Below are 18605 nucleotides of genomic sequence, written 5' to 3' on the forward strand. Positions count from 1 at the left end.
ATATGTATATACATGTGATATGTAAGTAAATATGTAATATACATACACAGATATATACATATATAAACATAAATACCTTAATACATATATACATATATATATATGAGATAACCTTATAATTTTCATTCACATTATTTATATTATTTACATATTATTTAAGGTCATATAGAACTCATATTAGAACATCCATCTCCAGTTGCTCAAGTCATTCTTCAACTATTTCAAAGAAGTTTACTGTTTTCTTCTTCAAAAAAGTCTTGCACATACCTGAGAAAAAAAGTTTTTAATCTATATAATGAGGATAAGAATAGCAGTCAATAGGACTGTGGCAATAATCAAATGAGATAGTTAAATTCATAAGTAAATGAAGCACTTCCTATAGTAGCCAGCCCAAAATATTTATTAGATATTTTTATTTGACCAGTTAGTCTGCAGTAGTTATTCCCAGAAAGGAAGGGGCCCTGTTCCTAATTCATTACCATTTGTATTGTCATATATTTTGTGCATGCTATCTTTAGAGGTTATGTCTGTAAACAGTATTGACACACAACATTTGTCATCTGAGTAATAGTATTTATTTATATTTGTCATCAGTATACTAGCTTTTTTAGCAAAAGTTCACCTATCCCCTAGAATTGACTATAAATTACGTCTGGGGTTTCTACTTTTTCTTGAATAATTATTGGTAAACTGTCTTCTGTTAAATCATTTGTTATCCACCAAACACTCCTACTAATTATTTTTCATACCTTTTTATTAATAATTATTCTTCACTCCAATTGTGTGTGTGTTCTGTCATGTCTTCCTATGCTCTTTTAGGCTTATTATTAGTGCAAGTATACAATGATTATTTACTTTATACAAAATATGCAAAGGAACTTAATTGAAAACAAACAGTTTCGGGGCTTCCCTGGTGGCGCAGTGGTTGAGAGTCCGTCTGTCGATGCAGGGGACACGGGGTCGTGCCCCGGTCCGGGAGGATCCCACATGCCGCGGAGCTGCTGAGCCCGTGAGCTATGGCCGCTGAGCCTGCGCGTCCGGAGCCTGTGATCCGCAATGGGAGGGGCCACAACGGTGAGAGGCCGGCATACAGCAAAAAAATAAAAATATAAAAACTGTATCATAATTTTGATCACTCTCTAAAAAAGGCAGGATTACAAATTAACCTCAGGCCCCCACTTAATATAAAAGTAATTACAATATTTCCACACTTTTGTTTTGAACCCTGAGTTATGTTTTTAGGCGTTGTGCTCAGTACATCATTTTCCCTCACAATAACCCTATCTGATCATTCTTTATCATCTTGTTTCTGTAGACTGGGTAAATTTAAGAGTTTAGGTAGTTTCCCCAGTTTCATATAACTACTAAATTTTGAAGCTTAGATTATTTTTTGTCTGCCTGACTTTGTATCATATTAAATTACCATATGCATTTTATCTTGTAGACATTCATGTTTCTGATTAAAATTATTTTAACAATTCCAATAAAAAATAAAGTAAGTAGCATATTTGCATAGCAAGCAAAATGCTTCATGATCTGGTCCTCCCCATTTTTCATCTATCAGAAAATCCGTGAACTTGCCCTACTGATTATATGGAAATTCACATTATTCCCCCAAATTGCCTTTTACTTTTTTTTTTTTTTTTTGCGGTACGTGGAGTCTGTTGAGTCTGTCTCTCCTGAGCAGGGCTTAGAGGGTCTGGTCTGTGGTCTCCCGAATTGGTTCTGGTATCCCATGTGCTAAATGTGGGCCTGGTAAGGTGTGGCTTATTCAGGTATGAGTCGAGTCCTAGTCCATCAGGTGGTTCTGCTGTGAGGGGAATTGGCCCCTTCTTTAGGGCTGTGACTCACTGAATTTGGCCTGGGATTACCTGTATTGTTGACTGTGATCCCTTGAACTGAATACAAATCTTCTGAGGAGTGCCTGAGTTCTCCTGTGTTGAATATGGGCCCACTGGTATATTGTTTGGGGTTGCCTGACCTGAGTCTGGGTTCTGTGCTGAGTCTTTGTGTCTCCTTAGGTGGGACTGGGATCGATTGTGGGCCTTGAGCTTCTACATCTGGGTTTGGGGCTGCATAGAATTCGTCTGGGTCCATTCGGCATGATGTCTTGAATTCTGTGAGTTGAAACAGTGTCCTCTCTGAGGATCGCTGGACCCTCTGAGGTGGGTCCTGGTGGGGATGGCTGAACAAATTTGAGATGCTCAAGTGGTTGTAGGGTCGGCTCTCCAAGGTCTCAGTCTGGTTAGCTTAGACTGGAGGTCTTTAGGAGTGTCTAGGTTCCCTGAAGTATGTTTCAAGTGTAGGAAATGCCTGAGTGGCATTCTTGTGAGGTTCTGAGACCAGTAGGGTATTGGTTAGGAATACTTGAGCTGAGTATGGACCCTCTAAGGTAGCATTCAGGCCCAGAAACTGAGTCTGGGTCATCTGAGTTGGGTCTGGGGCACCCAGAGATTTGTTTATGTTCTCTGAGGTGAGTCTGGGTCTCATGGAGATAAGTCACAGTTCCTGGTAGTCTATTAGGTGTCGCTAGAGTTGGGTGTTTCTCACCTGCATGAAGTCTGGGTGGATCTCGTCATGGGTCTGAGCCCTCTGTGGTTTGTTCTGTGTCCTATATATCTTGTATATTGATACCTGAACTGACTCTGGGTGTCCTTAGGTATGTCAGAGATTCCTGAGTTGGAACCGGAGTTCCCAGGGGTACCTGGCTCTCCCTGAGTTGTGTCTTAGATTCACTGAGGTGGATCTGGGGTCCTCTGAGGGGAATATTTGCACCTCTGTGTTATTTGTGTATGGCTTACCTGTTATTTCCTCACTTGAAAGGTGTCTGGTTTCCCCTATGGGGGGGGGGGTCTGTGCCTCCAGAAGTGAATCTGGATCCTCTAATGTGTTTCTGTGTTTTTTTGAGTTTGTTGTGGATGCCCCTGTGTTGCATCTGGAATATCCTTAGCTGACTATTGGACCCCTGTGCTGATTCTAGACTCTCTGAGGTAGGTCTAAGACCCCTTACTCCTAGTGTGGATTTTTCAGGGTATTGGTGGTGGTTGCCTGAAGTGAGTCTTAGTCCCCTCAATTTGTGATTTTCTGTGGGAGGACTTGGCCCTTCCTTTGTGTCCTGAACTCAGTGAGTTTCTCTGGAGTCACCTGCTGTTTCTCAGGGCCTCCAGAAATGAGTATGGGACATGTGAGACATGCCTAGGGTTCCCTCACCTGCATCTGGGGACCCTTTGGGTGGTCTGAGTTCCTTTCTGTTGAAGGTTGACTTGGTGGGGTGTCATTTGGGACTGCGTGAGTTAGGCTGAGTCCCCTGTACTTAGTATGTATCACTTTGGGTGCATCTGGGATCCCATGTGGTGGGGTCCTTAGCTCCTTCATTTAGGTCTGAGACTCCCTGACTTGGTTTTGAGGCTACCTGGCATATTGTCTGTTGCACCCTGAACAAAGTCTGCATCTCTTGAGGAGTACTGAGTCCCTGCAGTGGGTGGGCTTTATCTGGAGATGCCTGAACAGAGTTGAGTGCCCTAAGTGGTGTGAGGTTTACTGTAGTAGGTCTTGCATCTCCTGAGCTTAGTCTTCTATGGTATTGTCCCTTGTTCCTTGAACTGAGTCTGCTTACCCTCAGGAATGTGTAGATCTCCTGAGCTGAGTCTGGACCTCTGAGGAGGGTCTTTGTCACCTAGGGTGGACCTAGGTTTCCTTGTGTTGAGTGTGAACATGTTCAGGTATTGTTTGGAGATAAGTGAGCTGAGCTGATTGGGTCCCTGTGCTGAGTCTAAATGTCTTATGTGGATTTGTCATCTTCTGTGTTAGTTTTTCATGCATCTTTATGTGGATGGAAGATCCATAATTTGAGCTGGGAGCCACCTACCATGAAATTTGAGGTGCTCGATCTAAGTGTGGGTATCCTGAGAATATCTGGTTTACCTGCGGTTTTTAATGGGCCCAATAGGTTTTGGTTCCCTGTTATGGGTATGGGTATACTGTGGTGGGACTGGGTCTTCATATAAGGGTCTAAGACCCCTGTGATGTGGCCTGGGCATGCCTTAACTGAATTGGGGTCTCATAAGTTGGGTGTGGGATCTGTTAACATAGATCACTGGCCCCCAAACTGACTCTGGGTCACCTGACTTGCATCTGCAGTAACTACAGGTGCATTTGTGTTCTCTGATTGTGGCTTGGGATCTCTTGAGCTTACCTGGGGTATCTGAAGCTGTCTGTAGTCCCCTGAGGAGGGTATGTGATCCCTGAACTGAGTATGCACCCGCCTGATGTGGGTCTGGGGATTTTGTGAGTATCTGAGTCTCTCTGGTGTTTTTTTGAGGATTTCTGTGCCTTACTGATATAGCTGTGAGACACTTAGATGTGAAAGTGGACTCTATGGTGATATGACTCTGCATACCCTGAATTTGGCCTGTATTTTCTGAAGTGTACCTGGGTCTTTGGAAATGATTGTGTTCTATGATATGGGACTGCGCTCTTTTGAGGTGACTCTGCACCCCTCTGGTTTGGGTTGGAGATCTTTAGGTGGAATCTGAGTCCCCTCAACTGAATCTAGGACTCCAGAGTGAGACTGGATCCCACACGTGGGTCTGAGGATCCTATGTTGAGTGTGGAGCCATTGGTGTATTCTTTGCAGATGCCTGAGTTGAGTCAATATATCCATAGGTTGATCTGGCATCCACTGTTTGTGGTTTTGGCTCCTTCATTTGAGTCTGGACCCAGTATAGTCTGGGACTACCTGATACGTTGTCTGGGGTCCCCTGGTGATTCTTCCCCCTCTCAGCTGAATCTAATCTAAGTTTAGGTCCCTTGTGAGTCTAAAGTCCCTTAAGGTGGGTCTGACTTATGTTTTGAGTGTGGGTATTGGGGTGTTGTTTGGGGATGCCTCTGAAGAGTTGACATCCCCTGTACTGGGTCTGTGTCCCATTAATTGTGTATGGGATCCCTTTAGTGGTATTGGTCCTTTCAGTTTGGTCTGAAACTCTGAGTTTGATCTGTATCCACCTGGCATGTTGTCTGAAATCTCTTAGCTGAGTCTGAGTTCCTGAGAAGGTCTGAGTTTCCTATAGTGTCCATGGCTCCTTGGGGATGACTGAACAGAGTTGGGTGTCCTGATATGGGAGTGGTTCCACTGTGGCTGGCCTGGTTCTTTCTACGAGAGTGTAAAACCCTGGTAATGTTGTCTTGGGTACCTTAGCTGAGTCTGGGTGTAATGACAATTATCAGCACTCTCCTGTTGGTTGTATGGTCCATGATGTATGTCCAGGTCCCCGGAGGCATGTTTCAGCCTTACTGAAGTATGTTTGGGCTCTTTTCTGGTATATTTATACACCCCAAGTGATGTCAGTGAATGCTGTATCTGAGTTTGTGTACCTGAATTTCGTCTGAGTTTTCCCGTGTGGAACTTGGGAAATGAATCTGGACTTTCTGGTGGGAATCTGTCTTTCTTCCTGGTTGGTGTGCCCTCCTCTGAGATGGATTTGGATACCGTTATGGTTTGGGGTAGCATCCGGATTACCTTAGGTGGATCTGTGGTCCCTTGAGGCAAACCTGAGCACCCCTGTACTGAGTGTGGCATTACTGGAGTGTTGTTTTCACGTACCTGAATTGAGACTTTATCCCCTTGGGTTGGTCTGAAATCCTTGTATTCCTTTTTAGGACCCTTTATTTGGATCTGACACATCCTCATTTCTGCCTTGAACCTCATATTTTTCAGATTTCTCTGAACTTAATGTCCCGTCAGCTGAATTTAGGTCTCCTGAACTGAGTCTGTATATCCTTAGGTGGGTGTGGGTTCCCTTGTGGAGGGTGGTATGTCCTTCCTCTTAGACTGGAGTTGCAGTTTGAGTCTGACATTGCCTTTGGTCCTCTGAGCTGAATCTGGGTTCCCTGAGTTTCCAAACGTCCCTGAAGATGTTTGAGTCTCCTGACGTTTGGGTTATTGCCCCTCTGGATACCCAGGGATGCCCAGGGAAAGCTAAGTCCACTGTGATGGTTGCAGGTGTAGGGGGGTCAGGTGTCTCCTGAGATTAGTCTGAGTTGTCTCTAGAGATCTGAATTACCTAGAGTCACGGGCTGCCTCAACTGTTGTGTGGGCACACCTGACAGATCTTGAACTGTTTTGTGTCTTTTAGTAGATCTGGGTCTGCTTGTATCTGAATCCCCTGGAGATTTATGAAGTACCTGAGCTGAGTATTGGTCCTATACAATACTGGTTCTATACAGTGCTAGGCCTGGGGCCTAAAACTGAATCCTTGTCACCTGACAAATGTGTACCTGTGTACCTGCCGGGTGCATTTTATTTCTCTAATGTGGGCCTAGTGTCTCTACAACTGAGCCGGGGTACTCTGAAGTTGATCTGGTTTCACTGAGGTGGATCTGGCATCTCCACGGTGGGTCTGCAGTATTCAAATGAGTCTGCTCAGTTTGAACTGAGTATTGGGTCTAGGTGTGCAGAGGTGCATCTGCATGTCTTGAGCCTATTTTATGCCACTTGTGGGGTTTTGAGGACAATTATGTTGTCTGCAGAAGCCCACCATAAGTGTGAAGTTGGTTAGAATTTTCTGATAGTGTCAGGGGTACCTATGGTATGTTTGGGGTCTCTTGGAATGTTACTTGGGGATGTGTCTATATATACTGTGTCTGGTGTCCATGAGGTGACCTCCTGATTTGAGCCTGGGTCCTACGGGACCTGAGTCTAGGTACTTCGGGGTAATGTTGGTGGATATTTGGGGTCATGCTAGAGGATCTGGATTCCAGTATGTAGGTCTTGGATCGCTGGGGTGGGTCTGGGTCTCTTGAGTGGATGTCTGGGCATGTGTGAGTTGAATATGGGAACCCCAGAGGAGAGTTTGGGTGCTTGACGTGATTCTGTGGTCCCTGAGTCGAGTCTGTTTCCCCTGACCTGAGTGAGGTTCCTTGAGGATGGTTCAGTCCCATTAGGTAGGTTGTGGGCCCCCTGTACTTTACCCTGAGTTGTGGCTTAGACCCCTATGGTGTATTTTGAGTTCCCAAGTATGTTGCCTGGGGTGCTTGAGGTGAGTCTGAATTCACGAAGTGGATATTATTGCGCTTCAAGAGGTTTGCGTATCTGAGGTGATTCTAGGCTACCTGTTGGGGGTTCCCAGGACTGTGTGTAGGCCTGCCTGAGTGGTATGTTTGTATGAAACAAACACACTCTGAAACACGTCTTGGACCTGTAAGTGGATCTGATTGTTCTTTTGAGTATCTGAGGACATGGCTGTTGTCTGGAGATGCCTGAGCTTAACCCAACTCATTCCTATGAATTAGGTTTAGGATCCCTGAGGTGTATGTATGGCAATGAATATGGGTCACCTGAGATTATTCTGTGATACCCCCTGATGCATTTGGTTTGTCTGAAGTGTGTCTGGGTCTCCAGAGCTGAGCCAAGTTCCTTTGAAATTGATCTGCAGTCTGCTGAGGTGGTTCTGGCAATTCTGAGGTGGATTTGGGGACTATTCAAACTGAATCTGCCTCTCGAGCTTGGGCCTGGGATTTCCAAAGGTGAGCCTGAATGTTCTGAGTTGACTTTGGATCAACTGAGGTGTTTCTAGGCTTTCAATATGTTGTCTGTGGAAGTCTGTGTCATTGAGATGGATTAGGACTGGCCAATATCAGTTTGGGGTCCCTGAGGTGTGTCTGGGGTCCTCTGGAGTATTTTCTGGGGATGCATGTACTAAGTTTGGTGCCCATGAACTGATGTCAGCTTTTGTAATCAGAGTCTGGGTCCTGTGGACAGAGCCTGGGTTGAATTTGGGTCTGTTTGAGGTGAGTCTGTGTTTAGCCATATATGTCTTAGTGCTCCTAGGGTGGGTCTGGGGACCTCATAGATTGATATCTGGGAGTGTGTGAATTGAATCTTGGTCCCTTGATGTAATCTGGGGTCTCTAGAGGTGTGTTAGGATACTTGAGAAACCTCTGGTTTCCTTGAGTTGAATCTATGTCCTCCAAACCGAGTTTTGGTATCCTGAGGATGGCTTGATTCCTTTAAGTAGGTTGCGAGCCCCATATCTTTTACCCTGTGAACTTGCAGTATGTTTCTGATTTCCAGGTCTGTTGCTGAGGAATGCCTAAACTGAGTCTGGATTCCTGAAGTTAGTCTTCTTTGCTCTGAAGTGGATCTGGATCTGAGGTACGTCTTGTGGATTTAGAGCCACTTGATTATGGGTCACTTGAAATAGATTTGGTTTCTCCTAGCTGGGTCCGATGTCTGCAGAACTGGGCCAGTGTACCTTGAAGTGGGTTTGAAGTTCCCCTACGTGTCATAACATAAATATATATAGTATAAATAATAAAATATATATGTGTATAATTATATATAAAATTATGTAATTATCTGTAAAACATATATTTTTATATAAACCTTATGATAACCATAAAGCAAACATCTACAGTAGATACACAAAAGATAAAGAATGGAATCAGAGCACACTAATCCAGAAAATCATCAATTTACAAAGGAAAGCAGCAAGAGAGGAAGAAAGGAACAGTGAAAGTACAAAACAGCCAGAAAATAATAGGACAGCATTGGTAAGTCTTTACCTATCAGTAATTAATCTACGTGTAAATGGATTGGATCATCCAGCGAAAAGACATAGAGTGGCTGGTTGGATAATAAAACAACCAACTACATGCTGCCTACAGGAGACTCACTTTACCTGTAAGGACACACATAGGCTCAAAGTAAAAGTATACAAAAAGACATTCAATGGAAACCAAATGAAAACAGGGTAGCTATAGTTATATCAAACAACATCAACTGTAGCCAAAACATTAATGAAACAAAGATGATCATAATTTAGCCCGGCGGTCCCCAACCTTTTTGGCAGCAGGGACTGGTTTCATGGAAGACAATTCTTCCACGGACTGGGAAAAATTGCGGGGGGTGGGGGTGGGGGCGGGTGGGAGGGGCTGGTTCGGGCTGTAATGCGAGCGATGGGGAACAACAGGGAGCGGCAGACGAAGCTTAATTCCCTCCCCTGCCGCTCGCCTCCTGCTGCGCAGCCCAGTTCCTAACAGTACTGGTCCGTGGCCCAGGGGTTGGGGACCCCTGCCTTAGACCACCTGAATATATCAAGTAAGTACTAACAGATCTGAAGGGAGAAAAACACATATTACAGTGATAGTAGGGGACTCCAGTACCTCATTTTCAACAGTAATAGATCATCCAGGCAGAAATTCAACAGCAAAACCTTGGATTTGAGCTATACCTCAAACAAATGGACCTAACAGACATTTTTCAGAACATTCCATCCAACAACAGCAGAATACACATTCTTCTCCAGCACACACAGAACATCCTCCAGGACAGACCATGTGATGGGCCACAAAACAAGTTTTAACAAATGTAAGAAGATTAATATCATACCCAGAATCTCTTCTGACCATAATGGTATGAAACTAGAAATGAATAACAGAAGAAAAGTTCAAAAATTCACAAACATGTGGAAATGAAGCGACACGTTTCTGAACAAACAGTGAGTCATAGAAGAAATTTAAATATCTTGAAACAAATGAAAATGGAAACATATATCAAAACCAATGGGGTACTGAAAAAGCGGTTCTAAGAGGCAAGTTTATTGCAATAAATGCCAACATTATGAAAAAAGAAAGATCTGAAATAAACAAACACCTCAAGGAAATAAGTACAAATTAAGACCAAAATTTCTTAAAAAGGAAGGATATAACAAAGAGTAGAAATAAATGAAGTAGAGACCAGAAAAAAAAAGAAAAGATCAAAGAACCTAACAGCTAGATTTTAAAAACGATAAACAAAATTGAGAGGCCTTTAGCTGGGCTAACTAAGAATAAAACAGAAAAGACTCAAATAAATAAAATCGGAAAAGAGAAAACATCACAATTGATACCACAGAAATACAAAGATCCTAAGAGACTAATGTGAACAATTTTATGACAACAAATTGATAAACTCTGAGAACATACAACCTACCAAGGCTGAATAATGAAGAAACAGAATATCTGAACAGACGGATAACAGGCAAGGAGATTGAATCAGTAATCAAAAGCCTCCTAACGCAAAAAAGCCCAGGGCCACATGGTTTCACTGATAAATTCTACTAGATATTTAAAGAATTAATGCCAGTCCTTTTCAAACTCATTCCAGAAATTGAAGAACAAGAAGTACTCCTAAACTCATCTCATGAGGCTACTACTCTGATACCAAAGCCAGATAAGGACACTACAAACAAAAGAATACTATAGACCCATATACCTATGAAGATAGACGCAAAATTTCTCAAAATATTAACAAATGGAATTCAATAGCTCATTAAAAGGATCATTCACCACGATCAGGTGGAAATTATCCCTGGGATGCAAGGATGCTTCAAAACATACAAATCAGGAAGTATGACACACCGCATTATTAATGAAAGATAAAAGTAATGTAATCATCTCAATAGATGGAGAAAAGGCACTTGACAAAATATAATGTCTTTTCATGATAAACATACCTAATAAACCGGGTACGGAAGGTATATACTTCAACACAATAAAGACCATATACAAACGCAGAGATAACATCATACTCTAAGCAGAAAGGGTAAAATCTCACCACTCCTATTCCACATTGTACATCAAGTCCTAGCTAGGACAGGTGGGCAAGAAAAAGAAATTAAAGGCATCCAATTTAAAAGGAAGAAGCAAAATTATCTTTGTTTGCAGGTGATTTGATATTATATGTAGAAAACCCTGTGGAGTCCACCACCAATTGCTAAAACTAATCAACAAGGTCATTAAAGTTGCAAGGTACAAAATTTACATATAATTGCATATTTGTACACTAACAACAAAACATCTGAAAAAAATAACATAGTCCAATTACAAAAAGCATCAAAATAATAAAACACTTAGAAATAAATTTCATGCAGGAGGTGAAAGATCTGTACATTAAAACAAAAAGGCTTTGATGAAGTTAGGAAAAACATGGAAAAATATCCCATATTCTTAGATCAGAATAATTAATTGAATTTCCCATACTATCCAAAGCCATTTATAGACTGAATGAAATCCCTATCAAATTTCCAATGGCTTTAAAATTTTTTTTTGCCACGCCATGCGGTGTGCGGGAACTTATTTCCCCGACCAGGGATTGAACCTGTGCCCCCTGCAGTGGAAGTACGGAGTCTTAACCACTGGACCGCCAGGGAGGTTCCTCTGATGTCTTTTATTATAGAAATAGAAAAAGCCATTCTAAAATTTTTACAGAAGAACAGAAACCCTGGGTAGCCAAAGCCATCCTGAGAAAGAAGAACAAAGCTGGAGGCATCACAATTCCTGATTCCAAAGTATCACAGAGCTAGAGTAATCAAAAGAGTATAATACTGGGATAAAAGCAGACACCTAGATCAGTGGAACAGAATCAAGAACTCAGAAATAAATCTCCCAACTAATATTTGACAGGGGAACCAAAATGCTGAATGGGGAAAGAATGGTCTTTTCAATAAATGGTGTTGGGAAAACTGATAACCACAAGGAGAAAAATGAAATTTTACTCCTATCTGACACTATTCACAGAAATTAACTTGAAATGAATTACAGATTTAAGTAAGTCTATAAGAACTGGGACGATAAAACTCTTAGATGGAAATATAGGGGAAACACCTCCTTGATATTGGTGTTGGCAATAATCGTTTTGTATATGACACCAAAAGCACAGTCAACAAAAGCAGAACTTAACAAATTGGATCACATTAAACTAAAAAGCTTCTGCACAGCAAAAGAAACAACAAATGAAACAGCCATGTATGGAATGAGAGAAGATATCTGTAAGTCATACATCTAATAAGGGGTTAACATACAAGGTATGTGAAGAACTCATATAACTCAATGCCAAAAACAAGTAAATAAACAATGTGATTAAAAACTGGGCAGAGGAACTAAATAGGAATTTTTCCCAAGAAGACATAAGATGGCCAACAAAAGCATGTAAAGATGTTCAACACTGGTAATCATCATCAAAATGCAAAACAGAACTACAATGGGCGATTATTGCATACTTGTTAGGATGGCTATAATATCATCAAAAAGACAAGAGATAGCAAGTAATGGAGAGGGTGTGGAGGAAGGGAGACCTCCTACACTGTTGGTGGGAATGTAAGTTGGTGTAACCACTATGGACAACAGTATGAAGGTTCCTCAAAAAATTAGAAATAGAGCTACCATATGATCCAGCAACTGAGCTTCTATGGATATATGGAAAGAAAATACAAAGCAATATCTCCAACAGTCAAGATATAGAAACAATAGTCAAGATACGGAAACAGGGAATTCCCTGGAGGTCCAGTGATTAGGACTCCGCGCTTCAAGAGCATTCAGTCCCTGATTGGGGAACTAGTATCTTGCATGCTGCACGATGCAACCAAAAAAAAAAAAGAGAGAGAGAGAGAGAGAGATGGAAACAATCTATGCCCATTCGTGGGTTGAATGGATGAAGACAACGCTGCATCTTTACCCATTCATCATGTTATCTATCTATCTACCTATCTATCTATCTATACAGTGTAGTATTATTCAGTCATGAGGGAGAAAGAAATTCTGCCATTTGGCAAGGCAACAAGGATGAACCACAAGGGTATTATCCTAATTAAGTCAGGCAGAGAAAGCAAAATACCGTAACTGCTTATACAGGGAAACTAGAAAAACGGAACTCATAGAAACAGATAGGGTTGTAGTCACCAGGGGCTTAGGGAGTTGGGAAAATGGGCAAATGTTGATCAAAGGGTACAGACTTCCAGTTATAACATGAATTACCTGTGGCAGGATCAAGATACAGCATGGTTACTGTAATTAATACTGTACTGTGCATTTGAAACTTGCTAAGAGAGTAGGTCATAACTGTTCTTACCACAGAAAGAAATGGTTAACTATGTGACATGATGGAGGAGTTAGCTAACTCTTTGTTGGGATCATCTCTAGCATATGTGTATTAAATGAACACATTGTACACTTTAACTTTATTTATTGTTATATGCCAAACAATCTCAATAATGCAGAAAATATAAACTGTTTGTCAAGTAAGTCCAAAGATTTAATATCTGAATGGATGGCTTTTGGGGGATTTATTTTGTTCCTTTGAATAGGCCATGCTTTCCTGTTGTATTGTTTTTGTTTGTTTGTTTGATTTTTGTCTTGGTTTTTTATCTCTGTTTTGAAAATCTGGCATTTGTAATAAACATTGCAGTCTGGGTTGGTGCAGGAGAAGACATTTACTAACTATTATGGAGAGAAGATTTGGGTCTTCTCAGGCCTTTTCTGGGTATGTGCCTCTGTAGGCTTCCACGTGTAGTTTTTTGTCAATTGTGTCCTATATACATCTACTTTTACATGTCTTATTTTCTAAGAGGCCCAGTCTTGTTTCTCCTAGGGCCTGAGGTGTTCCATTATATTCCTGTTCCCGTAATCTCTCGTACTCAGCCATTTGCAGGTCTTTACTATTCCGGCAGTTTTCACATGCTGTGGCACCTGCCATTGTTCAGTGGCCTCCAACCTATGTCCAAACCATGCTTCCAAACCTTTCTGAGCTTTCAGTCAGTAAGGACAGAAACCAACCCTTTGGCCACCATCAGTCCATAAAATGGCGAACATTTGGTTCTTTTTTTTTTTTTTTCTTCCATCCTGTAGGAGGAACCGGGGATCGGTTGTTTCCTTCCAATTGCAGAGTTTTGAGACTGGGAGGAGTTGGGACAAGAGCTCTATGGAATTTCTTAAGATCCTGAGTGTGGATTTTTCTGATTGTGCACTTGCTTGCTTGCTTCAGGTCCTGACTGGTTTCCAGAGCTCCCACAAAGGTATTTGAATTAATATATTACTGTTGAGTTGGTGTTGGAATGCGGGATGGGATCCTGGAGCTTCCTAGTTTGCCATCTTGATATCACCTCAGTCCTTGAATATTTTTCTGTTACCTTTAAAAATAATTAAAAACCCAGTATAAAACTTCATGACCACTGCTGGGGGAAGAGGGGGCGCTGAGAATTTCTCACAGGGTTATATTGAGTAAGCATCTCCTTCTCTGCCCTTATGATGCTTCCCCCTCTCTTGTTTTTTTTTACTTTCTTTTAACTGGCTCTCTTTAAATACCTTGGATACCACATGCTTTCTTTCCTCTAAACAAGTTATTTAAAGAGTAGTAACTCCCTTCTCAAATTTTGTTTGCTTGATTTTTACTCATCCTTCAGATTTTAATTCAAGCGTAAGTTTAATACCCATAGTTTTTCCATAGTTCATTATTATAGCTTTGTGCTCCTCTTGGTTGTGAGTGGTCATTTTTACAAATTTATTACTTTAAAATGTTTCTGAGTGTTATTGTAAAGCTGAATTGATAAGAGTAGTTCTTTGCACAGAGTACGAAATAAAGGGAGAAATACAATGGGGAGCACTGGAAGTGTCAGAAAAGGCTACTTATTGAGACTTAAATGTCTGACTCAGCTGGAAGGTATGAGATTTTGCCCTATTTCATTTCTTCTTTGGAATAGAGAAAGCATCTTTCAGTCATCTCGAGGATGAATGTCAAGTACAAAATTTCCAAGTAGATAGAATGAACTCAGATTTCTGATCAAATCATAAAGCTGACTTAGCTGCTACCTCATGACTCATATGATATGAAATATAAATTTATTCTTATATAATTGATTTTATACTGGATTGGCCAGCAGAAATTCACCTTAAATAACATACTCTTCCCCTAAATTGAAAACTCAATTAGGGTAAAAGCTTCTTTCCTCATGTTTATGTGTTCCGTATATAGCACATTCTATGTGAGGACTTTGGCAAACAATGATTGAATAGTTTCTCTTTGCCCCAGACTGCCATCATAGCAAAGTGAATTTAGGTCTTGAGATAATTTTCTACAAATTTATACGATAAGTGTTCCTGAGTTGAGAGTGATGAGTAAGTATGTATGGGCACGTGAATAAGTGTATAAGTAAAATATGGTATCATTTGTGTATTCATATCTGTAAATTATTTTAAACTATAATCAATCAGTATTTCATTAACTTCTATGTCAGGTCATATAGGCCTACCTAATTCCTTTACTTAATAAGTAGTGTGTAGTAGGTAAAGAAAGCCACGTGGTAATGCCCAAATAGATCATAATTTTTTCATGGTGTGGAACTGGGATATTGCTTGGCCCATTCCAAAAATGAAAGTTAATATTGAGATAGATAAAAATTTTAATTTAAAAATATTTAACTTCATTAAATTTCTTACGTATAACATTTCTAGTTGATTACTTGTGATAGAAGGAAGGTAGCTATCTCACTAGTAGTTATTGTGATGTCAGACATTCTGTACTCTGTAATCTCAGTCTCAACCTTGAGAGCTATTCTACTAGAATCCTCTCTTGCATTCACATACACGTGAGCCAACATGAAAGCTCCACTTTGCTTCTACCAGTTTTGGGGACTGTTTTTTCACTGATGTGGTAGTGAGTGATAGATACCTGGGATTTTTCTCCTCTTTTTTGTCTTAGTACTGGGGAAGATACTTTTGTTTTTCTCTAACCTCTTAAAATATCTTCTGTTTTTCTCATTATTTTTTTAATCTCATTTCCTATTTCTTATTCATTCTTCTCTTTCACTTAATCTTCCATTTTTGCAACCTTTATCCCTTCTCACTCTTCTCTGTATTCTCCTCTTTTCCCTCTTCATCAAGTAAAAAATGTAGGATGACAAATCTCATTAGTCATTCAACAAGATGTTGTTTGTCATGTTATGTTTACCTCTTCCCCTCCCTATCTGACCCTTTTAGTACCTAATTCTCAAAAGCAGTGGTTAAGCTCATCGACCCCAATGACTGCCCCACCGTCAGCATCCAGTGACACCCCCTGGCTAGTATCCATGGCTGAAACCCGCCAAGGCATTATTATTCATGAGTCGGTGGTGGATCCTCTCCATAGCCAGCTGTCTGACTAAACTTTAGGTATACCTAGAGCCATAAGGGAATCACAGTTGTGTTTATTTTTTATATTTGCTTCATTACAATTAACTATATTGGCTTTGGATTTTGATGCATTAAAAGGACTTTTATCTTCTTTGGAAAATATATTAAAAAGGAAGCTTGAAGTTCTAAAACTCAAATTGTATTCAGTGTGTAATGCAGAACTTCAGTTTACAGGGATATAAAGTAGAAATTTGTTGGATTATATTGCTAAGTAAGTAGACATTTTGGCTTAAATGGAAGTTTAATGAAATGTTTTTCTCACTCTAATTTTATTATGTTCTTTATTTTTCTTTTCCCTTAGGAAACATTTAAACTCTGACATTTCAGGAGTCACGGACCAAGAAGGTATCTTACATGGCTATAGACTGGAAAAGGTCAAGTCAAAGGAGACACAGGGGTGCTCATCCTGTGATACCCTATCAGGAGGGAAGAAATACTGCTTTCTCACACTTATAACATCTTCTGGAAGAGCTGTTATAACTGCTCATACAGACACTGCAGGGTATACCAATATCAGAGTGAGCCACAAAAGTTATGGTCTGTTGTATCATAAATGTAGTTTAGAAATTAATATAAAAAAGCAAATGAAGCAGAAAATAAAATGGAAACTTTAAAAACTATTAATAATTAAATCCATATTACTCCACTTTACAGGGAGAAACAACTGAGTCCTTAAGGAAGTAAAGTAACTATCAATGGTTACAATTATTCTGTGTTCTATTATTCTGTTTAGCAAGGATTTGGGAACAGCTACAAATTCCAAGTGTGTATAACATAAGTGTATATGAGATGAGACGGAAGCAAAGAAGTGAGGGTATTTCAGGAATTTTATGTAATTAAAAAAATTGAAAGATATACTGTAAAAATCTTAGGAAGCTATGGTATAAAATACGTAAGAGACATAATAACCCATATCTCACAATCCTTCCTATATCTGTTCCTTCAGACCACGGTAACTCTGGGAACAGTATCAAGAAGTTGTCAGTTAAGCTGGTGGACCTCTCATTCTGCCACCATCAACATACCCACCCGACTGAAAGTAACAATTTTTGCATCTGGAGTCATCCAGAAGACTGCTGGGTACTTACTGTATAAGGGCAGTTACCTTTGGGGGGACATATAAAAATGTGTGTAAAATTCTATGAAATATATGTAGACTTTCATTTATGCAAGATGAATAAATTCTGGATATATGCTGTACAACATGCTGTATACAGATTGACAAATCTTATACAATACAGTTAAAAATTTAAGAGGGTAGATGTCACTTTAAACGATACATAAAAAAAGTTTAATGTAAAATAGATAACTAATAAGAACCTGCTGTATAAAAAATAAATTAAATTTAATTTAAAAAAAAGAAAGTTTTTTCCACTGCAATTCACAGATGTAATCTTTATGAGGGTTACATAATCATATAGATATATGTAAACATATATCATCACTATGTAAAAGAAGATGCATAGAGATATTTATTCTTCAGATCAAAAAGAAAGCTGGATGGTACTTAGTGACCACCTAGAGAGGTCGGATAGGGAGGGTGGGAGGGATACATAAGAGGGAGGGGATATGGAGATATATGTATATGTATAGCTGATTCACTTTGTTAAACAGCAGAAACTAACACACCACTATAAAGCAATTATACTCCAATAAAGATGTTTTTAAAAAAAGAAAAAGAAAATAAAATAAAGCTGGAATATTTTCATTGAGAAGTAGAGAACTTACTAAAAATAATCTTTGAAACTATGGAAAGAACAGGAGGTTACGATGCTTGCATTGTAGCAAAATGAACAAAGGAAAAATGTTAAGCGTTGAGATCAGGGGGTAACAACATAAAGCCCTTGGCCTTTACTCTGAGTGTCATTCTGCCTGCTTGGATGAGAACAAATGCTGGGATAAGGATGGGTGAGAAGGAAGCAGGAATGATGGCTTGAACCAGACTAAAAGCAGTAGAGGTAGTCTGCCTAGAAATACCCAGCTAAGGGGATAATAAGTGACATCCAAATAAAGTTGCTGAATATGTAGTTTACTTTTTATAATGTTCTCTAAATTCCCCCTACTATTTTCCTCTTTTAATCAGCGTTATGGTTATTTGTACCTAAGTGGTTTAATGGACCTCCTTGAAGTAGGCACATGTTTGTCATGTCATTTGGAATTTATATGTGGTAGAAAAAAAGATAAACCTTATATATTTTAATGCCCTTATAAACAATGTTAAGCATATACATAATGTATAAATATGTATCTTATAATTCACTTATATTATATACCTATATGTAATGTGGATATGTTTCTTATGTATTTAATATATGCCTATCTATCTCATATATATATGGGTTATCTTTGTTGCCTTATTCAGATACAGCAGGGTAGTCCTGTTCTCTGTCACTTTGGCAACCACTGGGAACTGGTAGGCCTGGTCAGTGAGTCCTCGGTGGCCTGTTATGACCCAGTTCTTGTGACCAAGACAGCCCCCTGCCTATCTTGGATGAGATGGCTAATCAAGGCACCCCAGAAGCCACTGGATCCTATTTGTTCTCTACCCTGCAGTTTTTCTCCTGGGGTAGGACGTGGTATACAAGACAGGCTTAGCCTGAACAGGGCCTCTACCATTTTGACCT

The sequence above is a fragment of the Globicephala melas genome, chromosome Y, assembly GCF_963455315.2.
Source record: "Globicephala melas chromosome Y, mGloMel1.2, whole genome shotgun sequence".
Classification (NCBI taxonomy): domain Eukaryota; kingdom Metazoa; phylum Chordata; class Mammalia; order Artiodactyla; family Delphinidae; genus Globicephala; species Globicephala melas.